This window comes from Engystomops pustulosus, chromosome 7, assembly GCF_040894005.1.
Source record: "Engystomops pustulosus chromosome 7, aEngPut4.maternal, whole genome shotgun sequence".
In the NCBI taxonomy this organism is placed as follows: Eukaryota; Metazoa; Chordata; class Amphibia; order Anura; family Leptodactylidae; genus Engystomops; species Engystomops pustulosus.
Window position 1 is genome coordinate 84,903,862 of NC_092417.1, and position 24,049 is coordinate 84,927,910.

At 41.6% G+C, this 24,049-nt stretch overlaps 1 long non-coding RNA gene across 1 annotated transcript; it reads left to right on the forward strand.

Moving 5' to 3' along the window:
* Positions 1–45: 45 nt before the first annotated feature.
* LOC140068877 (uncharacterized) lies at positions 46–24,049 on the forward strand. The gene is made up of 3 exons (XR_011848605.1): positions 46–112; positions 23,378–23,427; positions 23,675–24,049. It is a non-coding gene; the product is annotated as an uncharacterized lncRNA (long non-coding RNA).

Here is a 24,049-nt window from a genome sequence, read left to right on the forward strand (position 1 = left end):
ATCACCTGACACACTGCAGCCAATAGGAGGTGAGAGAGGAGGAGGGGCAGAGATTGTGCTGTGATGGCCACTGCTCACCAGCTACATCGGACCCCACAGCATCAGATACAAGGTAAATGTAGCCAGACTTGACTATCTGCTGCACAGAGGAGTCCTCCCCTAACATGAGTTATAGCAATGTAGCAGCCCTTCCTCCCTCCACCATTAGTCAGGTCACACAGGAGGCTGCAGAGATAACACAAGTAACAGGCTGAGCTCTGATCTCTCCTGATGCAGTCCTCCTCCTGTACTCTCCTCCATGCACTGTCCCTCCATGTTACCCTGCTCTCCTGCAAAGGGGCCCCTGTGCCTGACTAGCAGGGAAGTCGCTAAAGATCAGTTACATGTGAGAAGCTGTCATCTATCTATCACATATCCATCTATCTATCACATATCCATCTATCTATCTATCTATCTATCTCCTATTTATCTATCTATCTATCTATCTATCTCATGTCCATCTATCTATCTATCTCATATCCATCCATCCATCTATCTATCTCATATCCATCTATCTATCTATCTCCCATCTATCTATCTATCTATCTATCTATCTATCTATCTATCTATCTATCTAGTGATTTGGTTGCAATTCCTTACAAAATACACAGAAAGAGATTCAATCAACATGCAAAAATACAAAAGTTTATTAGTAAAAGTCATAAAAACAACTATTGCACCTAATTTTGTATAATAATTTTGTATAATCAATGCATACAAGAAGTGCAAAACAATGTATTCTCACAGCATCATGGTCGGTCAGGCGGACAGTAAAGTGTAAATATGTCGGAGGTCTAGAAAAATGCAGGGACAGCAAACTCCATGCGTATCCTCACTTCAAAGTGACTTCCTCAGGGGTAAGTGGCACTTTGGAGTGACGATACACGTGGGGTTTGCCTCCCCTGCATCCACCTAGACTTCCGCCATGCATGTCAACCTGACCGACCATGATGCTGTGAGAATACATAGTACATGTGTACTATGTGCAGTGTCCTGTGTAGTGTGCAGGGGGCGCCAGATTCAGGATTTCTGGCGCACGTTCTTCATGAATCTGGTGCCCCCTGCACTGCTTTGACAGACTGCACCAACTTTTTTTGGTGCACTTTTAACATGGGGCGTATGACACATTTCTATTGGACTTCTATTGGATCAGTAAATGCAGGGACTATTTGAGCACAGCAGGTGGAAAGAGACTCTGAAGGGTGAGCGCTCTGTAGCACTAACTGCAGCTGTCAGTGCTGTGCATGTGCCTGGCCTGGCCCCTCCCACATCTGCTTCTGTGTGGAACAGAATACAGGCTGAACAAGCATCATAATAACAAATAGAAAGGTATCTTTACTTCCAGGTAACCATCACAAATAGATTTTTAAAATATTTTAACCTCTTTGACAGCTTTTTGTAGTCAATTGTTTCGTGGCATAACCCCTTTAACTACAATACTCAGCTCTGTCTGCGTCCAGAGGACACAAAGAGAGGTGATATTAGGGAAAGCTTCCTGGACAGTGAGACAAGTGTGAAATCCAAGTTAACTCCTACCCACCGATACCCTTTGCCATTTTTGTGTTTCCATTTTCTGCTTCTCTCCTCTAAAAATATAACCATTATAACTAGTGTAACCAGCCCTTGATACTGCTTCCTAATTTGAATGATTTATAGAAGTACCTGGTGCGTCTCGTCCCACACACCAGCAAGAAGAGGAGAGAAGCAGGAAACGAAGTGAGAATTTTTTTTTTTAAATTCACAGTTTAGAAAGTTGCTAGAGTGGACCTCAAATATGCTCGGGGGACAAGGGGACATCAATTCATTTACTGAAGAGCTATGGGGACATTAATCTAATTTCTGGGATTTGTGTGGACATCCATTGTTGGGGGGGGGGGCTGGTGTGGAATATTAACATCCATTGTTGCGGGGGCTGTGGTGAACATCAATTGCTGGGGGGCTTTGGGGGACATCAATTGCTGGAGGGCTTTGGGGGACATCAACTAGTGGGGGGGCGATTGGGGGAATCAATAAGTGTAAGGGTACATCATACTGGGGATCATTGGCAACATCACTTGCTGGTGATACTTATTTCATGTGGGAGAATTATTCAGTGGGGGTAGAATTATTTAGTGTTGGTGTTATAAGGTGGCTCCTTTTACTAAATATATTTAGAAAGGGGTCACAATCGTGGAGCATGTTGGGTCACATTGAAGGGTCATTAGCAGAAGCTACAGGCATTAAGTGCATTATTACATGTTAGGCCACATTTAGGGAACATCATTAGGTGGCTGGAGGTTGTAATGTAAAATATGGGGCCCATATATTGTGGAGGGGCAGTAATTGTGGGGGCCACAATGGGGACAATGTAGTATGTGTAAACCAGAGTAGTATATATATATGGTTTATTCTTAGGGGGATTAGGGGCAGAGGGCAAAATCAGGACAGTAAAATGTAAAATGACCACAATTTCAGGCATTATAAATTATGGATTTTCCATGCAGTCTTGTACAGTATTTGAAGGGATAGTGTTAGGAGTAAAAGTAGGATAACACCGTAAGGGGACCAAGATGTAGGAACAGTGAAAAATGTCTGTTAGGGAGGACACGTGGCTGAACAGAAGACATGGTGATGCTAAGCCTAATGGAGAAGATAGAGAACAACAACAGTCCATGGACAAGTTACCTGCAGGCATTGTATGGAATAGGTAGAAAATTCTCCTGTGTTTTCAGTTGATTTTAGCGGAAGTTCATTTGAACTTCCCACACATGAACTTAGAAATAAATAGATGGAGCGGTTTCAGGAACAGCCTATTTTCTGAAGTTCTGGATCTAGCAATGTTGGTGTGTGGTTTCAAGTTGTCTTTTATTATGCACCAGGAGGAAGGCTGGGTGTGCTTCCCCACAGCCCCTTGTCTCTCCCTCGCCAAGCTCATGCTCTGCACCATCCTCTCTCAGCAGGCTGTGGCCTTGAGCCACCAGGACAGGCTCAAGCGCTCCGGAAGCCTTGTGGGCATGCTGCTTTCTGGCACCTGCAGAATGTAGCACTCCGGACTCTGATCCCGCCGCCAGAGACAGGGGTTCAAGGCAAGATGCTGGCCAAAGAGTAGCATGCAGCTGGGCGGACACCCAATTGGGCCCATGCTCGGCTGCGGCAACCTGCATGAGTTCCTGAAGCTGCGCTGCCATCTCTCCTGTATGCCAAAGTCCAAAGAGGAAGCCAGAAGCTAGGCCCCACTCTTTTATTCAGGTAAGCACTCCCACCCTGTTACCTTACCCTCTCTGCTAACCGCCCCCCCTCTAGCCACACCTAATTAACCCTATGTCTGCGTTTACCTCAGGTCAAGGCAGGCATACGGTTAACGGTTCCGCCTGACCGCCTGCCTTTTCCTGTAGCTTGGTATCTGGTGTTCTCGGGACTGGAGGAGGACACAGGGTTAGTTAGTAAAAAAAAGTTTGTTTTCCTTATGTCAATCCAAGATAATTAAACAAATTACAAGTCTTAAGCATTCTTAATGGCAACATAGTGAACCTCTTCACCAACAAGATTTGTGAGTACTGCTCAGGGATATAATACAAGATAAGCATACATAATGTAACACAGAATCAATACAAAATAAGAAATGTAAAAAGTGGCCTACATTTATTAACCCATTAAGGACCTAGCCCTTTTTTGTCTTTTCGTTTTTATTTTTCACTCCCTACAATCAAAAATCTATAACTTTTTTTACACATAAAGAGCTGTGTGACAGCTTGTTTTCTGCTTAACAAATTGCACTTCATAGTGATGGTATTTATTCTTTCATGCCATGTACTGGGAAGCAGGAAAAAAATTCAAAATGCAGTGAAATTGGTGAAAAAACATATTTGCGCCATTTTCTTGTGGGCTTGGAATTTACAGCTTTCACTGTGCACCACAAAGGACATGTCTACTTTATTATTTGGGTTGGTGCGATTACGGGGATGCCAAATTTGTATAGGTTTTATAATGTTTTTCATACATTTACAAAAATTTTAAGCTTGTGTAGAAATGTTTTTCTATTTTGCCAACTTCTGGCACTAATAACTTTTTTATACTTCGGTTTACTGAGCTGTGGGTGGTATCTTTTTTTTGGCGACTTTTGATGACGTTTTCAATACTACCATTTTTAGGGCTGTACGACATTTTGAGGGTGATTTGAATTTTAAGGTTTTTTTCATTATAATTTTTTTTTCATTTTTACTATTTTTCAGACGCCCTAGGGTACTTTAACCCTAGGTTGTCCGATTGATCCTACCATATACTGTCATACTACAGTATGGCAGTATATGGGGATTTTCCTCCACATTCATTACAATGTGCAGTTTTTTTTTATTACATTACAATAATGAAAGGGTTAAAACGAGACAGGCTGTCATGACAACGGATCGCCGTTCCCCGATGGCGCTAGCACCGATCACGTGTTACCGGTAAGTCTTTGCTGCGATATGCAGCAAAGACTTACCGGCTTTGGAGAGTGCTCAGCCCGTGAGCCCTCTCCATGCAGCCGCAGCTGACCCGTGACGTGCTATTACGTCACGGGTCGTGAAAGGTTTAAAGGACCTCTACCATCAGGTATGATGATAGTAGACACCTACAACTCACCACTTACCATCTTTTGCGTTTTTTAAAACATTTTTTTATTGCTTGAGAAGGTATTGCCTTTGATGAAGTATAAACTTATATTCTATATGCTAATTAGCAGGAGGCGCTCAGACGCCTCCTAGCTCGGATGGTGGATAATTTATTCAAGCCATATTTTAATTGTCATATATTTTAATTGTAGTCGGGTCCGTCACAAGATCATTCAGACTGCCGGTGACAACACACGGCAGTCTGTAAGTCTTGCGCAGACACGCGGAGACTTTCCATGTAAGCCAGGCTTACATCACCTGTGCGCCTCCGGCTCATTAGCATATAAAATATACGTTTATTTTTCATCTCAAGACAATACTCTATCAAGTAATAAAAAATGTTTTATAAAGTGCAGAAGAGAGCAGACTGCTGAGTTATAGGCGTCTACCATCCCTATACCTGATGGTAGATGTCCTTTAACCCCTTCCCGACATTTGACGTAATAGTACTGCATCGCGGGAGGTGCGTTCCCGCAAAATGCAGTACTATTACGTCATGCTTCTGGCCCCGGCTCCTGAACGCGGCGCTTACCGGGGGGGTCCGCTGTTCCGATCGCAGCCCCGGGACTGCCGGTGCCCGGGGCTGTGCGATCTCCTTCCTGTAGCCGGGCCCATGCCTTCTGACAGGACCCGGCTGTAACACACTGAGCATGCGTTACATTACACAGTGTAATACATCTGTATTACACTGTGTAATGTGAAGAATAGCTTGAACAAGCGATCCGTGGATCGCTTCTTCAAGCTTACCTGTAAAAATAAATAAAAAAAGTTAAAAACATTAAATAAAGACATTTTTGAATAAAAATAATTAATTAAATAAAGCTAAAGTCCCCTAAACACAAATATTCCCTATACACATGCAATAAAGGGAGAAAAACACAAAATCGCCAAAAAAACCCACATATTTGGTATCGTCGCGTCCGTAACAATCCGTACAATAACTCAGAAACATTATTGGACCCGCTCGGTGAACGCTGTAAAAACAAAACCCGAAAAACACGCCAAAAATGTAAATTTTTCATAAAATCTCTGCACAAAATTGTTCTAAAAAGTGATCAAAAAAAGTTATGTGTGCCAAAATGGTACCACTGAAAAGAACAACTCAACACGTAAAAAATAAGCCCTAAACTAGCTCTGTCAACCAAAAAATATTAAAGTTACGTCTCCGAAAAGATGGCGATGCAAAAACAAGCCCTTATATGTCCAAATTGCCCAAAAAATAAAGATTGTATAGCCAATAAAAAGTGACAATACGTAATCTGCTCTGAATGGCGCAGCTCTCCGATTTTGTTTTAACCCCTGTAAAACAATTAAAGGGTTAACAAACTTCATACAAGTTGTTTTACGTACGTTGAGGGGTATAGTTTCTATAATGGGGTAATTTATGGGGTTTTACTTTTATTTAGGTCTCTCAAAGTGATTTGAAACCTGAGCAGGTCCCTCAATAGCAGGATTTTGCGTTTTTTATGAAAATGTGAAAAATCGCACCTAACGTTCAAAGCCCCATAACATCCTACAAAAATAAGACTATGCATAAAAAACCATGTCCACATAAAGAAGACATTCAGTGAATGTTAGTTATTTATTACTGGGGTGCACCACAAATCTGTCTGCACCACAATTCTGCAGCATGAACAAAGTGCACCAACAAAATGGTGCCCTCTTCCAGAGCAGTGCAGGGGCGCCAGATTAATGAAGACCATGCACCAGTTAATGAAGACCATGCTGGCAATCTGCACATAGTACAGACTTCACTATTTTTGATAAATGTGGGTCAGTGACTTTTCATGTAAATTGTTCTTGCTGTATTGACAAAGAAACATATTGCAGTTACAAAGGCAGCAGGTACAAAGGCAGCAGCATTCTGCTCATAGGAGCCTAGGGTGTGATGGGTGAGGTGAACAGCATCATCTGACATTCAATCATCTTTGCGGCTATATGTGTAATTTCACACCAAATAAAGCTGATCCTGCAGAGACCCACTTCACTGCACTGTCACATTCCCTTTGAAGCCAGAATATCTTTTAATATTTAACAGTCTCCTCTGACAGATGAAGACAAAATAGAATCCAGCTCTGTATGTTCCCCGGATAGACCAACAATCTAAAATTTGCAGAAATTAATCGTTTCATGCCACCACAACTTCATTGGAGACTTCATTTTGAACATCATTTAACAGTTTAAAGCTTCAGTAGTATTGACCTTGATTATACATAGTATATCTTATACTCCAGTCATATGAAATTTTGTAAGAAAAAGTATCAAAACAAAATTCTTCAGAAGTCTATTGGGTCATATAAATACGGGTTAAATATGTGCTGCATACGAATGAAAAACATTACTTATATATGGTCAAATATGGGACTTGAGAAATCACACAACCTTGTAAGTATAGAGTGGGAGGATTCCTGTCCTGACTACTGTTGGTCTCTGTTATTCTCCATAATGGAAACACTTGATTGTGGTGAGGACCCATCAGTATGGCAGCTCCTTCTGAGTATCAGTGTATGGGCAATGTCTTCTTATCAGTGATTAGACAGGAGGTTTAACCCTTACACTGCTTGTCTGAAGAGCCATTTCCTGCAAGAAAGCAGTGTAAGGGTTAAATCTCTGGACTTGCGGCTTCAATTAACTAAAGTCATTGATGAAAATGAACAGGAGCCGCAGAACCTCCCCATACATGCGCCATACGCTGCAGAACCTGCAATACATGCACCAGCTGCTGCAGAACCCACCAATACATGCGCCAACCATTGCAGAACCTCCCAATACACGCACCATCCGCTGCAGAACCTCCCAATACATGCACCAGCCACTGCAGAACCCCCAATACACACGCCATCTGCTGCAGAACCTCCAAATACATGTGCCAGCCACTGCGGAACCTCCCAATACATGCGCCATCCAGTGCAGAACCCCACAATACACGAGCCAGGCACTGCAAAACCTCCTAACACATGCGGCAGCTGCTACAGAATCTCCCAATACATGCACCAGCTGCTGCAGAACCTCCCAATACATGTGCCATCCGCTGCAGAACCCCCCAATACACTCTAGCTGCTGCAGAACTTCCCAATACACGCAACAGTTTCTGCAGAACCCCCAACACACACGCTATCCACTGCAGAACCTTCCAATACATGCGCAATCCACTGTGGAACCCCACAACACACGAGCCAGCCACTGCAGAATCTCCCAGCACACGCGCCAGCCGCTGCAGAACCTCCCAATACACCCACCAGCCGCTGCAGAACCTCCAATACATGCGCAATCCACTGCGGAACCCCACAATACACACGCCATCCGCTGCAGAACCTCCCAATACATGCACCAATCACTGCAGAACCCCTAATACATGCATTATCCACTGCGGAACCCCACAATACACACAACAGCCACTGCAGAACCTCCCAATACACACGATAGCCGCTGCAGAACCTCCCAATATATGCTCAACTACTACAAAACCTCCTAATGCATGCACTAGCTGCAATACACACGCCAGCTGCTACATAACCCCCCAATACAAGCGCTAGCCTCTTCAGAACACTGTAATATACAACTCAGAGCCCACATTTATCTAAATGTCTGTGTCAGTATTCTGGTGACTTTGCGTCTTTGGATCTTTTACACCTAAAGAGACTTTACGCCACATTTATTACTGACGTGCGCCACAACTGGGTTACACTAGCTACATATCTCAGCTGCTTCAGAACCTTATTATACACAACCTCAAATTAATGCAGAAATGCAGTGGTGGGAGAAGATATGTGGGAATGATGCAGAAGGGGTCTGTATGTGTTTTAGGGACAAACTCTGGAGAGCTTCATAGCTGCTCCTGCACACAGGACACTAAATGGTTAAAGCAGAGTGTGACTGGAAGACACTAGGGGGGTGGGGGGCTGGGGACTTATCTCTGGCTGATTCCAGTACTGCTGACTCCTTCTAGTGTTGTGCTGTTCGTGAATGATGGGAACCGGCACCCAGCCGATGGCTTACTTAACCCTGCCCCCAACCGGCTCACCATGCCCTCTTTAACCCGATACAATTGGGTTATAAGTGAAGTGATGTGGGGTTACAGACTGGCCTGCGGCTCCCTATTATACATGTAATAAGGAGTCATTTAAAAGCCCTGCTGACATCCAGAGTCTCCTCCCCTCCCTCTCTTTCTCATATGGAGGAAGCTGCTTCATGAAAGGAGGTGGTGGTGCCTGCCTCTAAATCAACCCTGCATGCCCCTGTGCTGCCCATTACATCCAGGAGTATAGCTATAGCCAGGGGGCACAACGGGGGCCCGGGACACACAACAAAATATGGGCCCCTGTTCCTGGATGGCCCCATAGCAGTTGCTACGGCTGTATGTTACTTGTTACGCCCGTGCTTCTTATGTTTTCAGCAATATGAATTCTCCTTTTGGATGTGGCTCTTTATTTTTGCGTTGTCCATACATGTACTTATGTTTGGGAATTTTGCGTTTGTCCGTTTTGGCACCAGCGTTTGATTGTAAGGTTTTTTTTAATATAAATATTATTCGCCTATTTTTCTGTGTATCTGTTGTCATAATTTTTGGATTAATAATTTTCTTCAGATTAGAAATTAATTAAATTATTTGACTGATCTATACTATGATTTACACAGGATTGTACACGTTGTACAGCAGTGAGGGGTGTATGGAGAGGGCTTATGGCCTGAGCCCTCTCCATATGTGCCAAGTGTCAGCTGTACAATTTTGTAATTTGTACAATTTTGACATTTACAAATAATACCGAAATTACAGCAAAAGGATTTAAACTGCAACAAACCATATATTATCTGAAAGCAGACACTTGCCCCATTTTCAAAATTGCATTAAAGAGGACTTTTCACCACCTCACTTATATGGATATTATCATACCATTCTGTAGGGGCTGCTACATAGATTCCCGGGCACTTTGCAACTGCGAGGACTAGAAAGAAAATTCAGAGTTATTAGTCCCGAGATGTGACCATTATGATCTGTGTTTGGGGGAGCTGGGGCTGGAGCTGGAGGCATGTCTTATGCTAATCTTCTCTCATACTGTCAGTGGTGAGATGTTAGTGTTTTAAACCGTAGTATCGCGATTTAAAAAACTTTTTAAACTTTATGGCCGAAGCTGCTTCTGTGCAGGGAGGTACGCGCTCGGCGCTTACCATGCGCGTGACTGTGCACGCGGCTACATAGGAAGTGAAGGAGAGCCGTGCGCACGGTCACGCACATGGTGCGCCAAGCACGTACCTCCCTGTGCCGAAGCAACTTCGGCCATAAAGTTTAAAAAGTATTTTAAACCGCGATACTGCGGTTTAAAACACTAACAAAAATAAGCTCCGGCACCAGCTCACCCTGAGCTGGTGCTCGGTAGTTCCCTCTTATACCTGCCACTTCAAGTGGTAGGTTTCCTTTAAAGAGTTTATGGACATAGGCGCCTTCATGCAAGTTTGATTCAAACTGAAACATTTTATAAAAAATACTTAAAATTTTACTTTGATGGCAAAATATGTGTTCCAAACAGAAACTTCACATCTCCTAAATGTAATAGATGGACATGTGTAGAGTCACAACCTGCAAACTATAGCAATAAAACAGATAAAAAAGTAAAGGCGCCCCTAAAACCTATATATTTTTGCAAGCAGACAACCAGGCAATGCATTTGACTTAATTGACAATTGACAGCCCAGACCACCCTCATGTAACTTTGTGACAAACACAAATTATTAAACAAAAAGTCCATTGATAACGTATGTTTTTGCATAAAACTCACATCGAAGTGGAGGTTTACGCACAAATAGGTATTTAAAAATAAAAACACAAAGTGAGTAGATTTATATATACCACAATACACAACATGAAGAATTTACACTCCCAAAAATGGTAAAACAATGACATATTTGGTTGCTATCCACAAATGTGTTTTAAAATACATAATGCACAAAATAAAAATCTCCTAATATGTCAGAATCTATTTTTTTCCAGAAATCACCATGAAAACAAGAATAACTTTTTAATTCATACACACTATCACCTTTATGCAACTTTGCAGCAAACAGCAATAAAATACAAAAATTGCATGAAAATTCAAAATTTCCTCTAAAATATGTACAAATCTAGAATACGTTGTGAGACCCTGAAGGGGTTAACTGTGGATGGGCGGTATGTTTCCCCTGGATTTTCCTACTATGCAAGGCCTTAGTGTTGAGGTTGTGTTGTCCAGCACCTTGGACACAGGTGGTGGGAGCAGCCTAATCAGGCTGCATAAAGCTGCTGAGCAGAGCTGAGAGCGTTGGCTCTGAAAGGAGGCTGGAGAGCGTACACACCCCTGACCTCTGTGCCTGGAGTAGCAACGTCTTTTGTGTTAGTGGTGAGTTAGGAGAACTCTGTTTAGTTAGCACCCAGACGGGTAGGATTTTGTTTATGTTTGATGCCTGAATGTGAAGGCTGTTTTATTTTGTTCCTGCTGCTGGAATAAACGCAGGTGAGACCTGTTTTGGACCAAACTTTGGTGTCACTATCTTGAACTGCATCACGAATCACGGTGAAAGCAGCAGGCAAATTGCAGGATAAAGCCAAGATGGAGGACTTTATTAAATACCTGCAAGAGGAGTCCAGTGCTAATCGGCAGCTGCAGCAAGCCATGCTCCAACAACAGGAGGAGAGGTCCCACCAGCAGCAAGTGATGTTTCAGCAACAGGAGGAGAGGTCCCGCCAGCAGCAAGCCATGCTCCAGAAACAGCAGGAAGAGTCCCAAGCCATGTTCCAGCTGATAAATGAAAAGTTTTCTGGCATTATGGCAGCACCGCAAGCAACGACTACTGAGAGGTCCCATACTGGTTTGCAAGGGTACCCGGTTGTCCAGCATTCCGCACGGGCTGCAGTGCAGAAAGCCTTACAAAAAATTACGGCGACCGACGACGTGGGGGCGTATCTCACTGTGTTCGAGCCAGTAGCTGAGCGAGAGGAGTTAACAGCTGAGCAGTGGGCAGATGTTCTGGCACCGTTCCTGACAGGCAAATCGCGGAAGGCCTACTACGACCTGAGTGAAACGGAGGCCCGTGAGTACCCCCAGCTAAAGGCGGAGATTCTGGCTTGTCTGGTTCACCATACAAGTTCGTTCCAGCCTGGTCCACCAGTGGACATACTCAGAAAAACTACCCCTGCGTTCCCAAATGCATGACCTGATCCATCTTGTCCAGAAGTGGCTACAACCAGAGGACTGCACCCCAGTGCAGATGGTCGAGAGAGTTGTTCTTGACAAGTTCACCCGTTCTCTGCCCTCTCGGCTCCAGTGATGGGTTGGACAGGCTGGTCCCACCGGTGCTGAGTTACTCGTGTCCCTAATTGAGAGATATCGGGCTGCGGAGGATCTTCTACTTACCTCTCCTGCACAAAGCAGTGTCAGTGACAAGGTCACCAAACCATCTGGTAAGACTGCTACTGGAGAAAAGGAGAGACAGGTCAGGTTGGGAGGTGGTTCAGTGGGGGCTCGGATACACAGACAGAGAGGCTCGTGACAGAGGTCACTGACGTATCCAGTGCTGGCGTAAAATGGGCCATATTGCAGCTAACTGTCCCCTGTCAGTGGAGCCAATGGACTGCAACCAGACCCAGCGAATGTCGCTGTTTGCCAGGCAGGTTCTGGAAGCCGAGTCGGTCACGGATGCAGCACCCCAAGTGTGTATGGTCACAATCGGTGGTCACACGGTGGAAGCCTTGCTAGAATCAGGGAGACTGGTCACCCTGGTGCAGGGAAATTTGGTTGAGTGTTATATATACATGGGGACACTCGCGAATATCCCACTGCCATCATCAACCTACAAACACCTTGTGGTACTATCACACATGAAGTGGGGTGGTGGGGACCCTGTTTCATGAAGCTATTATCGGCAGAGACTTGCCGGTATTCTGGGACCTCTGGAGACGAAGACCCACCTCAGGTGCTATTACAGATAATGGACATGGTGTAAGTCTGGCCTTGGCCCCCGAACCCTTTGAGGCCAAAGTACCCACACCAGCAGTAGGGGTGAACCCAGGTGATGAATTCTCTCCCCTAGAGGTCCTAGCTGGTGAGGTCAAGGGTCAAGAGGAGGTGGGCGACATGCCGGACCTTGAGATTTCCTGTGAAAATTTTGGGGCTGCACAGCTCCAGGACCCTACCTTGTTTAAAGCACAGGAGAATGTTAAAGTAATAAATGGGATGCTCCAAATACCAGGAGCTGACAAAATGTACCCCCAAATGGTCATTGTTGGGGAACTGTTGTACAGGGTTGAACAGATACGGAGCGAGGAGATCGAGCAACTTGTAGTACCCCTATCTTGGCGTAGGCTGGTGCTAGATTTGGCACATAAATGTGCTAGGAGGTCACTTATGACACTGGATGACATCATAGTCTATAGTAACGATTGGGAGAGTCATCTAGCCAAGGTACAAGCATAAAAGTAAAAAATAGGCTGCACACCAGAATGTAAAAAAGAGTGGGTACTTTATTCACCCAAGTGCTACGTTTCGGATACTCTTCAGAATCCTTTCTCAAGCCAAGTGCCAAGGATACAAGTTCCTTCTTATATACAAGTCTCTTACAATCATGTGACATTATCATGTGATCAAATGCATATATCAACACAGCAATACAAATTCCATGTGATCATAATGTGTACATTCAAAAATACAGTTTTACTTTCCAGCAGTGACATTTATCAAATTCATAAAACTTCATTTATATAGTGCAAGTGAAGGATTGTACCTGACACACTACACAGCTCTTAGATCCTGCTCCCCGGTGTCCTAATGATCCCTCTACGCATGTCTGCTAATGTAGAAACACTTCCAGCCAATCAAATCTCCCTATTCCCATCACACCCCTACTATGCCTGCCGTACGACACCGTTTGGCGCATGTGTGTAGTCACCTCCTATCATGAGGACTAACCACAGATTCCGCCATGTTGCTTGTGGGCAATAATGCCCTAACTCCATAGCCTTATTTTCAGGATTGTTCCAAGCACCGCTTAACTGTATAAAACAGTCAAATGTGCTACACCAACTTTCCTTACACTCATTACACGGACACTGTTCTGTTCCTTGTCCTCTTTTGGGTATCCTTTGGGGGCAATCTCCATAGTGGGGATTTCTAAACTACAAAAGTTCACAGTGTGCTCTTAGATAGTTCTGGATAGGAGAGCATTAAAACATGAACATTAGTTGATATTATTCCTTATCAAAATGTAGTAACATATAGGGGCACATTTACTTACCCATTCCTTGGAGTTCACAGAAAGTGCATTGTCCGCCGATAATACACTCTGCGACGATTCACTAAGATCATGCGCCCGATATCCTTCATGTGTCGCTTACCTGCTCAGGTCCGCCTGGAGTTCATCTTCTTCTTTCTGGTGTATGTAAGTGCATTGTCTTGCGTTACAATTTGAATCTTAAATCACACGCTCAGTCCGAATCAGTTGTATCGTCCGATGGCCACGCCCCCCGATTTCTGTCGCATGAAAGTCAGCACAGCCGCGTCACAATCCCATCGCATGTGACACAATCTCAGTGCAAACCCGTTAAATACATGTCAAACTTGCAAAAAATCCTGAAAACCCTTAGTAAATAAGCCCCATAAAGTGAATATTTATATTATCTGTGAGGTGCAGTAACTTCTGTGTGCAGCCTCTGCCAGCTAAGAATCTGGAGGGGGGAGAACAGTTCAGGGGGCTGTATCTCTGGCTCTGTGACACATATAATGTCACTTCTTTTTTCCTATGAAAGAGAAGAGTCTCCTCTTTTATATGAATCTAAATTTTCAGTAAAACAGAGATATTGGGGCACATTTACTAAGGGTCCGTCGGACGCATTTCCGTCGGGTTTCCCCAGTTTTTTCGTTTTGGGCTGAATTGCCCCGGGTTTTTGGCGCACGCGATCAGATTGTGGCACAAATTGGGGGGCGTGGACGTCGGAGAACCCGACTGATTCATAAAAATTAAAAAAATTGTGTCGCAAAATCAGCACTCATATGCACCGGGAAGAAGAAGGTGAAATCCGGAGGACCTCAGCGGGGGAAGCGACACATGCAGGAAATTGGATGCACGATCTTAGTGAATTGTGGCAGCTCTGGATCGGCCGCCTCAATGGGACGGGTAAGTAAATGTGCTCCATTAACTGTTTCCAGGGCCACTTTAAACTCCTAGTCCACCCATGATGTTCAGTAATGTATGTATGGTCTGTATGTACAGCATGCAAGTTCAGTAATGTATGCTATATACTGTACATATGGGGGGTATATTTACTGCGTGTGTGATAGATATGTAATAGATATGTATATTTTTAATTATATGGCAATGTGGGGCTAGTTGTACTATGTATGTAAGTATGTATTATGTGTGTGTAGTAGATACATGGTATTTAACCCCTTAATGGCTTGACCCTTTTTTGTTTACCATATTTTTCGGACTATAAGGCGCACAAAAAATCCTTTGATTTTCTCAGAAATCAAAGGTGCACCTTATAGTCCAGTGCGCCTTATATATGAACCGTACTTACAGACAACAGCTGCCTTGAACTGTGCACAGGTCTGCCACCTGCTGGTCATTCATCCTTATAATCAGGTGCGCCTTATAATCTGGTGCAGCTTATGTATGAACCTAGACATTTTAGCAGGCATTTATTGATAATGCGCCTTATACTCCGGTGCACCTTATAGTCCAAAAAATACGGTACATTTTGCATTCCCCACTTTGAGAAATCTATAACTTTTTTATTTTGCAATGTAAAGAGCTGTATAAGGGCATGTTTTCTGTGTAGCAAGTCGTACTGCTTAGCGACAGTATTTAATATTCCATGCTGTATAATGGAGAGTGAGAAAAAAATTCCAAATGCGGTGAAATTGGTGAAAAAATTATGGGGTAGTCGTAATGGCGGCGGTCACAGGAATGGTGGAGGGGGGCCCCGTTAGGAATTTTTCCCCAGGGCCCAGCAAACTCTAGCTACGCCACTGCATATTGTATATCAAAATTACCAAAACAAAATACGCAATTCATTAATAATGTTAATTTTGAGTTAATTTTAAATTGATAAAATACAAAAAAAGCCTTTATTCCACTTTTAACCCCAAATAAAACTAAAAATTTAAAAAAGTGTTTGAACTTTTTGTACGTTTTAACTAGTTTTATGTGTCTAAAAAAACAACGCAAAAAAAAAGTTATGGCCCTTAAATTCACTAAAAATGCCTGGTCACTAGAGCATTTTCATGCCGCATCACTAAGGGATTAATAGAGATGATAGGTCACCATGCATGAAAAACGTTTGCACTTTTATGACATTGGAGTGCACAGCTTTTTTTTTTTCACACACCAGGACTTGCATCCTAGTAGGACATACTGTACTTTTTATACATCACATAATAATGATAATGACAATTCCCTTATTTATATAGCGCTCACAGATTAAGCAGTGGTGCACAGAGCTTGCCAAATCGGTCCCTGTCCCCAATGGGGCTCACAATCTAATTAACCTACCAGTATGTTTTTGGAGTGTTTGAGGAAATCAGAGACCTGAAGGAATCCCACAACAACACGGAGAGAACCTAAAAACTGTTTGCAGATGTTGATCCTGGGACTTGAACCCAGGACTCCAGCACTGCAAGGCTGTAATGCTAACCACTAAGCCACGGTACAGCATTTACAACACAACAATGCAGCAGGAAAAAGTGTATGTGTGAAAAGATCTATAAAACAGCTATGTGTCTATGAGTTTAGTGCCAGTCCAATGCAATAATGGATCGCTTTGGACTCAACCAAGGAAAACGTTTGTGGGTAAGATGCATAAGAAATACAAGAATGTAATACTGGATTGAGAAAAGAGAAGTAAAACTGAGTAAATTAACTTACCTTTGTAATCTATGAAAACGTTTAGCTGTAAATAGTTAAACACCTATTTTTTACATTCTGACCAGAGGCAGGAAACAAAGCGTTAAAGTCCAAAGACTTCCTGTTAATTACACAAAAAGTTATTGAACTGAATCCAAATTTGTTCCCTGTTTGGCCTTTTAATAAGAGCTGATTGTGGTCATAATTGCCCAATCCTCCAGTGTCTCCTTGAAAGTAGAAAATTTTCTCTGTAACGAGCCTGAATAGAAAAGATAAGCTTGTCCTGTCTGAATAATCTTGGAGAAGGCAGCATTTATCTGGCTCACACTTTAGTTATCATGATCAGGCTGTTAAAATTAATTTTAATGCATTTTACAGTAATGAAAAAAATAAAACATAACATTTTTTAATTTAATGGTTTTACAGTACAAATCACAACATAATAAAAAAACATCTGGTCTTTAGTATTTCTTAAAATGAGTTACTGTAACTGCAACCTCTGAAGAACCACATTACACAGATTCCACCATCTCATCATTCAAAAACTATTTAAAAATGCAAAAGCAGTGTGTGAAAAACTAGGTGCACCTTTAGGGTGCTGTAAAAATTTCATTACAACGGGATTATAAAGAACCGTGGTCCATTTTCACGCAAAAGGTTCTTATCTTGCAGGAGAAACATGTTAAATAATTTTGCTCCTGTTAAATTAAGAAGCAAGTAACATCAAAACTAAATGCATGTTCTTTATAATGAAGTGTGAACTGTAACTGTGTGATCGCAACCTTACTGCATCTGAAGGAATTAAAACACAACAACTGGCTCCCCATCCTCATTAGTGAAAAAACTGATGTTTTATGATTTTTTTTACGGCCCTATAGACTTCTATAGCCTTTTGTGATCCGCATCAGTGAAAATCAACGGATATGTTTCAGAACTTTTTCCACGGTCAATGGATCAGTGAAAATATCTGTTGTCTATGGGTGCTTTCACATTGCCTTTTATTTTCACTGATCAGATGAGTGTGTAAACAATTTTATACCTGTCCGTTGATTTTCACTGATGTGGATCATGGAAGGCAATATATGGGTCCGCTAAAAATACTGATGACAGGTCAATTTTTTCACGTATAAGGCTGAGAAACAAGGTGTTTTCAAAACAATGTTAAACCTTCAGTTCAACGCAGAGAAACAGAGACAAAGCAGACAAAGAGACAGAAGCATCTTGGAGAAAAAACAGAGACAAAATGCAATGTAAGTGCAATGGATGAGCATTACACACATCATTGTGAAATCACCCAAAGGGGGAAACACTTTAGTTTTCCAAGTTTTTCCAGTCTGTGGTTCATTGATTTTCACAAATGACTTAATGTTCCATTGTTTTTAATGGGTGATTTCACATTTCAGTTGTTTTCCACTGATCCATTATCCATGAAAAAAACTTAGATACCTGCACTATTATTTCATGGATGTAGATAACAGAAACTGAGGTATGTCAATGTTTTGCAGCCACAGGACCAGGGTACCTTTCAGTCATGGAGGGATGTAACATTGCAGTTACCTCCATTTTATGTCTTCAAAATGACATTTGTTGCATCTGTCAAGTTGCATTAAGGGAAATCTACCATGAAAATACATCATGATTTATAAAGCAGGGACAATTACTCATAGATCCAGACACTGTAACTGTGGTAATATTCTTACATATTTTAATCATGGCCTCCTTTCTTCTAAAATCGAGTTTAACTTATGCTCCTGGGGTTTTTACTACAGAGCATCCATGCTGCAGATTCATATGTTGTTATGGTGTATAAAAAACATTTCCCGTCCCAATGTGAATTTCCTCTACTGCAGTGAGATTACAGGAAGAGGGAATGGGGAAATGCTGAGGAAGCAGAGGTGGAGGGGGAGACCGTGAAACAGCCTGTGAAGCTGTAGCATGGAGGGGCTCTGGTAACACCCCAAGGACCGCTTCAGGCTCATTAGCATTATTGTAAAAGTAGATTTTAGAAGGAAGGAGGCCATTGATAAATATAAGAGGATTACAATAGCTACGGTGCCTGGATCTTTCAGTACGTGTCCCTGGTTTATCATGCTTGATTTTGATGATAGATTTCCTTTAAATTGGTAACTTTCATGTGACTTTTTAACAAAAAAAATGCATATCCACTGCAGACATTGGTCCACATTTATCAAGCTGTTTAAGGCACTTTGATAAATCTGATGCGCAAAAGATATCTAAAAATACAGAAAAATAAAACAAGCGGACAGCACATTATAACATCAAAAGGGGAGTAGATGTTCAGGGCTGTGGAGGTAACATGAGGGGAGAGGTTTATATGTATGCCCCCTGAAGGAATCTACTCACCAGGTAGATTATTAAGATTAGCCCTGAGTATATTGATGGGACTTGATGTTATTCGATAAGTGTCAAATGCAGAAAGGCAATTTAAAAAAAAAAAAACTAGCAAATCTACAGCGGAGTGATTGAAAAAGTAATCATGGTATTATAATGGCCCAATTACAGGTGACTTCCCCTAGCAGGACCTTAACCCCTTCCCGACATTAGACGTAATAGTACTACATGGCGGGAGGTGCGTTCCCGCAAAATGCAGTACTATTACGTCAAGCTTCTGGCACGGAGCCGGGGCCAGAAGCTGCGGGTGTCGGCTATATATTATAGCTGACACCTGCCTCTAACACCCGTGATCGGAGATTTCTCCAATCACGGGTGTTAACCCCTAACACAATTTGAAAAATATACTGGGTTGCAAGCTGAGCCCTATTTGGAGCTGTCACACAGTCTCGGACCAATCCCCCGTCCAAACATAAAATATATAAAAAATCAATCTGACCGAAGCTCCTCTTAAGTCTTTTCAATATTCTTAGATAAATCCACAGTATCGTTCCACTCCCACTCCTTACACCAGAAAAATCCCTAAGGAGAGGGAGTGGAACGATACTGTGGATTTATCTAAGGGATTTTTTATAACCCCTAACACGCCGCAGTTGCGCTGACCACGGCGTGCAAGGGGCATTTCACAAGAATCGGACCCCCCCTGCGTGATCCTCCTCCGTGAGCCGGGTCCCTGCCTTCTAGCAGGACCCGGCTGTAGCACACTGAGCATGCGCAGCATCTGTATTACACTGTATAAGGTGAAGAATCAGTGGATCGCTTGTTTAAGCTTACCTGTAAAAGTGATAAAACACAGTTAAAAACATTTAATAAAAACATTTTTTAATTAAAAGAATTACCATATATACTCGAGTATAAGCCTAGTTTTTTTGCACAAAAAAAATGTGCTGAAACCCCAAACTCGGCTTATACTCGAGTAAAAAAAATATAGGTTTTACCAGGTTTTTGTGGTAAAATTATTGGCCTCGGCTTATACTTGGGTCGGCTTATACTCGAGTATATCGAGTATATATAATTAAATTAAAGTACCCTAAACACAAACATTCCCTATACTCAAGCAATAAAATGAAAAAAACACAAAATCGACAAAAAAACCCACATATTTGGTATTGTCACGTCCGTAACAATCCTTACAAAAACTCAGAAACATTATTGGGCCCGCTCGGTAAACGCCGTAAAAACAAAACCCAAAAATGTACATTTTTCATAAAATCTCTTCACAAAAATGTTCTAAAAAGTGATCAAAATAAGTTATGTGCGCCAAAATGGTATCAATTGAAAGGACAACTCAACACGTAAAAAATAAGCCCTAAACAAGCTCTGTCAACAAAAAATATTAAAGTTTCCGAAAAGATGGCGATGCAAAAACAAATGAGATTTCCTCTATATTAGTTTTTTTCCAGTAAAATTGTAAAAATAAATGAAAACTATATAAATGAGGTATCACCGTAATCGTAGTGACCTATAGAATAACGATAATATAGTGTTTTTAGTGTACGACCCCCAAAAAATACAAAAAGAAAGGAAACCAAAATTGACAATTTTCTTTTCACCCATACATTCCAGAGTTAATAAAATCTCATCAATAAGCTAATGACCGACTAAAATGAAGTATTTGTAAAGTGCATCTCATGTCGCAAAAAATAAGCCCTTATATGTCCAAATTGCCAAAAAAATAAAGATTGCATAGCCAATAAAAAGTGACAATGCATAATCTGCTCTGAATGGCGCAGCTTCCCTTTGATGCCCTGGTGTGTGCCCATACAGCAGGATACCACCAAATATGAGGTATTTTTATATGCGGGAGGGATTGGGTATCAAATTTTGTGGAGCGATTTGGTATTTTATCCACTGAGAATTTGTACATTTTTTGAAAAACACATTAATTTAGCCAAAAAAAATGTACTTTCAAAATTGTATCCCTGTAAAACAATTAAAGGGTTAACAAACTTCATAAAAGTTGTTTTATGTACGTTGAGGGGTGTAGTTTCTATAATGGAGTAATTTATGGGGTTTTACTTTTATTTAGGCCTCTCAAAGTGATTTGAAACCTGAGCAGGTCCCTCAATAGCAGGATTTTGCGTTTTTTATGAAAATGTGAAAAATCGCACCATAACATCCTACAAAAATAAGAGTATGCATAAAAAAACATGTCCACATACAGTAGACATTCAGTGAATGTTAGTTATTAAGTTTTTTTGCTGTTATGACTATGTGTGGAAAAAGTAGAACATTTTGAAGTTCGAAAATCGAGAATTTTTCCAAATTTTCACCAAATATCTGATTTTCTCATAAATAAATGCAAAACATACCACCAAAATTTTTCAACTAACATGAAGTACAATGTGTCACGAGAAAACAATTTTAAAATCACTTGGCTATGTTAAAGAGTTTCAAAGTTATAACCATTTATAGTGACACAGGGCAGATTTGAAAAAATGGGCCGTGTCAGAAAGGTGAAAAGTGGCTTCAGCGTTAAGGGGTTAAGAGAGTTATGGATAAGTTATGTTATGTTAAGGACTGTCCACAAACCTCAATGAACTGAAGAAATGTGCTAAGAAAATATTTACTTCAAGTTATCATTGCTCAAGCCATTGAGTCTTTAGTGAAGATTTCTGGGAAAATATACTGTACAGCCGGGGTTTACTCTGCTGCTATATTATATATTACATACAGTGTGCAGGTGTCCACATCGTTAATTCATTTTATAAAGTTCAACTATAAAAACAAGAAAAAAATAGAAAAAGTCTACACGGCTTTTTATAGTTGTTCTTCATTTCATTGTTCTAAATTTTGTGCGTGTTTGGTAAAATGTCTGCTATTTCGGTCTGTGATACATAATTTCTCTTCCATGCTGTCCTTGTGATAAATGGCGGCAAGGCTCTGAGAAACTGTGCTGGAAGCAAAAATTCATTTTTTAAGAAGAAAGAGACACGCGGGACTTAATTTTGCGGCTCTTCTGTCATTTTTCATTAGCAGGCGGCAGCGAGTGTTAACAGCCCGCTGCATACAATTCCGCTCATCGGTTTTGTATATATTTTTGATGTTCCTACAAACCCCGGTGCGCATATGAAATAGTCTCACCTCTTTATTAGAACCTGAGAGAAACTGAGCGTGAAATGGATTAGAAGTCATTCTCGGCAGATTGCTAATAGGAATCCTTCATAAGGTTTTATCGTCAGAACCTGCTGACCACACATTACTTGGGGAGTTCCAAGAAAGGAATCAGTGTCCTACAGACAAAGCTTAAGGGTGAGTGGCTGCACCAAGGACCTGTAGTGTATCACTTTTTTTTGTTGTTGCTGTAAGGTTGTTTCAGAATTTTAATGGGACTTGACAATGTCAAATTCAGCACTGTCATCTGTTACCAAAAAAGTGGAGAGGCAATTAAAGGGGTTGTCTACTCTTACACTTCATTAAGTTGTTAACATCCACTTTTCATTACAGAGAATGGGCTTAACTACTAGGGTAGCAGGGTTCTGCAACTTCACTGTGTTATTATCCCTGTTCAGTGACATGACTATATACATCACCTATGTGCAGGGGTAGGATTCAAATTTTTAACAACCGCCTCCGTACTTTGGGAGCAAGATGGCCCTTCGCATGGCACAACAAAAAAGAACACCTACTCTAATCAACAATTCCAATATTTAAAATGCTTTTGATATTATTACACTATTTACAGGGCCTTGTGAAAGTATTCATCCCCTTGAACTTTTCTACCGTTTACCACATTTCAGGCTTCAATCATAAAGATATACAATTGTAATTTTTTGGTAAAGAATCAACAATAAGTGGGACACAAATGAAGTGCAACGAAAAGGAATTCAGCCACGTCCGGGCCCGACGATGGAGAAGGGCCCGCACTTGCAGCTGTTCACTGCCATGTGCACTCCGGTTGCATCGCTAGGAAGAGGAGGTTTATCGCCCTCAACACTGATGCTTTAAGATACACGCTATGTGGGTTGTATCATGACGTTACTACACTGGGGCCAAAAGATAAGTTGTTTTGTTATTTTATTTTGGGCCCCATAAGTGTGCAATAATAGATAAGTATTTTCTATAGATCCACTAGAAGACCCCTTAACATGTTGAGGGGTCATTTCTAACAGGGTGATTGCACTCACATACCAATTGTGCAAATTCTTCCACTTAAAAAGATGAGAGAGATAATTGACATCATAGGTAGACTTCAACTATGAGAGACTAAATGAGAGAACACATCCAGAAAATCACATTGTCTGAATTTCAAAGAAATGATGTGCAAATTATGGTGGAAAATAAGTATTTATGTAATGACCCAAAGGGAATTTCTAAATTGTTATAATTAATGCATATGTAAAGAAATTGACATGACAAATGTAATGTTATTTTGTACCTAGAGTGTAATGTTGACCCCAAGTTGTTGTTAATTATTACTACAGGCTGATTGAGATTGGGATGAATCCATATCCTTATTGGCTGGATCCAGAAGGTGGGTGGAGATTTTCCCATCACTAAAACCTCTTAGATATAGTGGTAGAGTTGTCTTATGTTGAATTTGGAGTTAGTCAGAGTGAGGTAAAGCTGTGAGTGAGAGGAGAATTTTAGGAAAAGTGGCAAGGCTATTGCATGAGGTCACTGCTTAATAAGACCCCACATAATTATGTGAGTAATTATTGGGCTCAGCCCCATTTCAGATACAAAAAGAGAGTAACCACAAGTGTTATTTGTCTGAATAGATCCACACCTGCAGCTAGGGACTGTGGATGGTTCATTTCGGATGCCACAATAACAATTGGTGCAACAGGTATGTTGGGACATTCATCCATGCAGATCTCCTCTACAGCAGTCACTGGGCAACAAGGACTTTCAGCTCCCTCCAAAGGTTTTCTATGGGGTTGACATCTGAAGACTGGCTTGGCCACTCCAGGACCTTGAAATGCTTCTTACAAAGCCACTCCTTTATTGTCCTGGTAATGTGCTTGGGAACATTTTACTGCTGAAAGACCCAGTCACGTTTCATCTTGAATGCCCTTGCTAATGGAAAGAGTTTTGTACTCAAAATTTCAAAATACATAGTCCCATTCATTGTACATGTATGTAACAAAACCTAT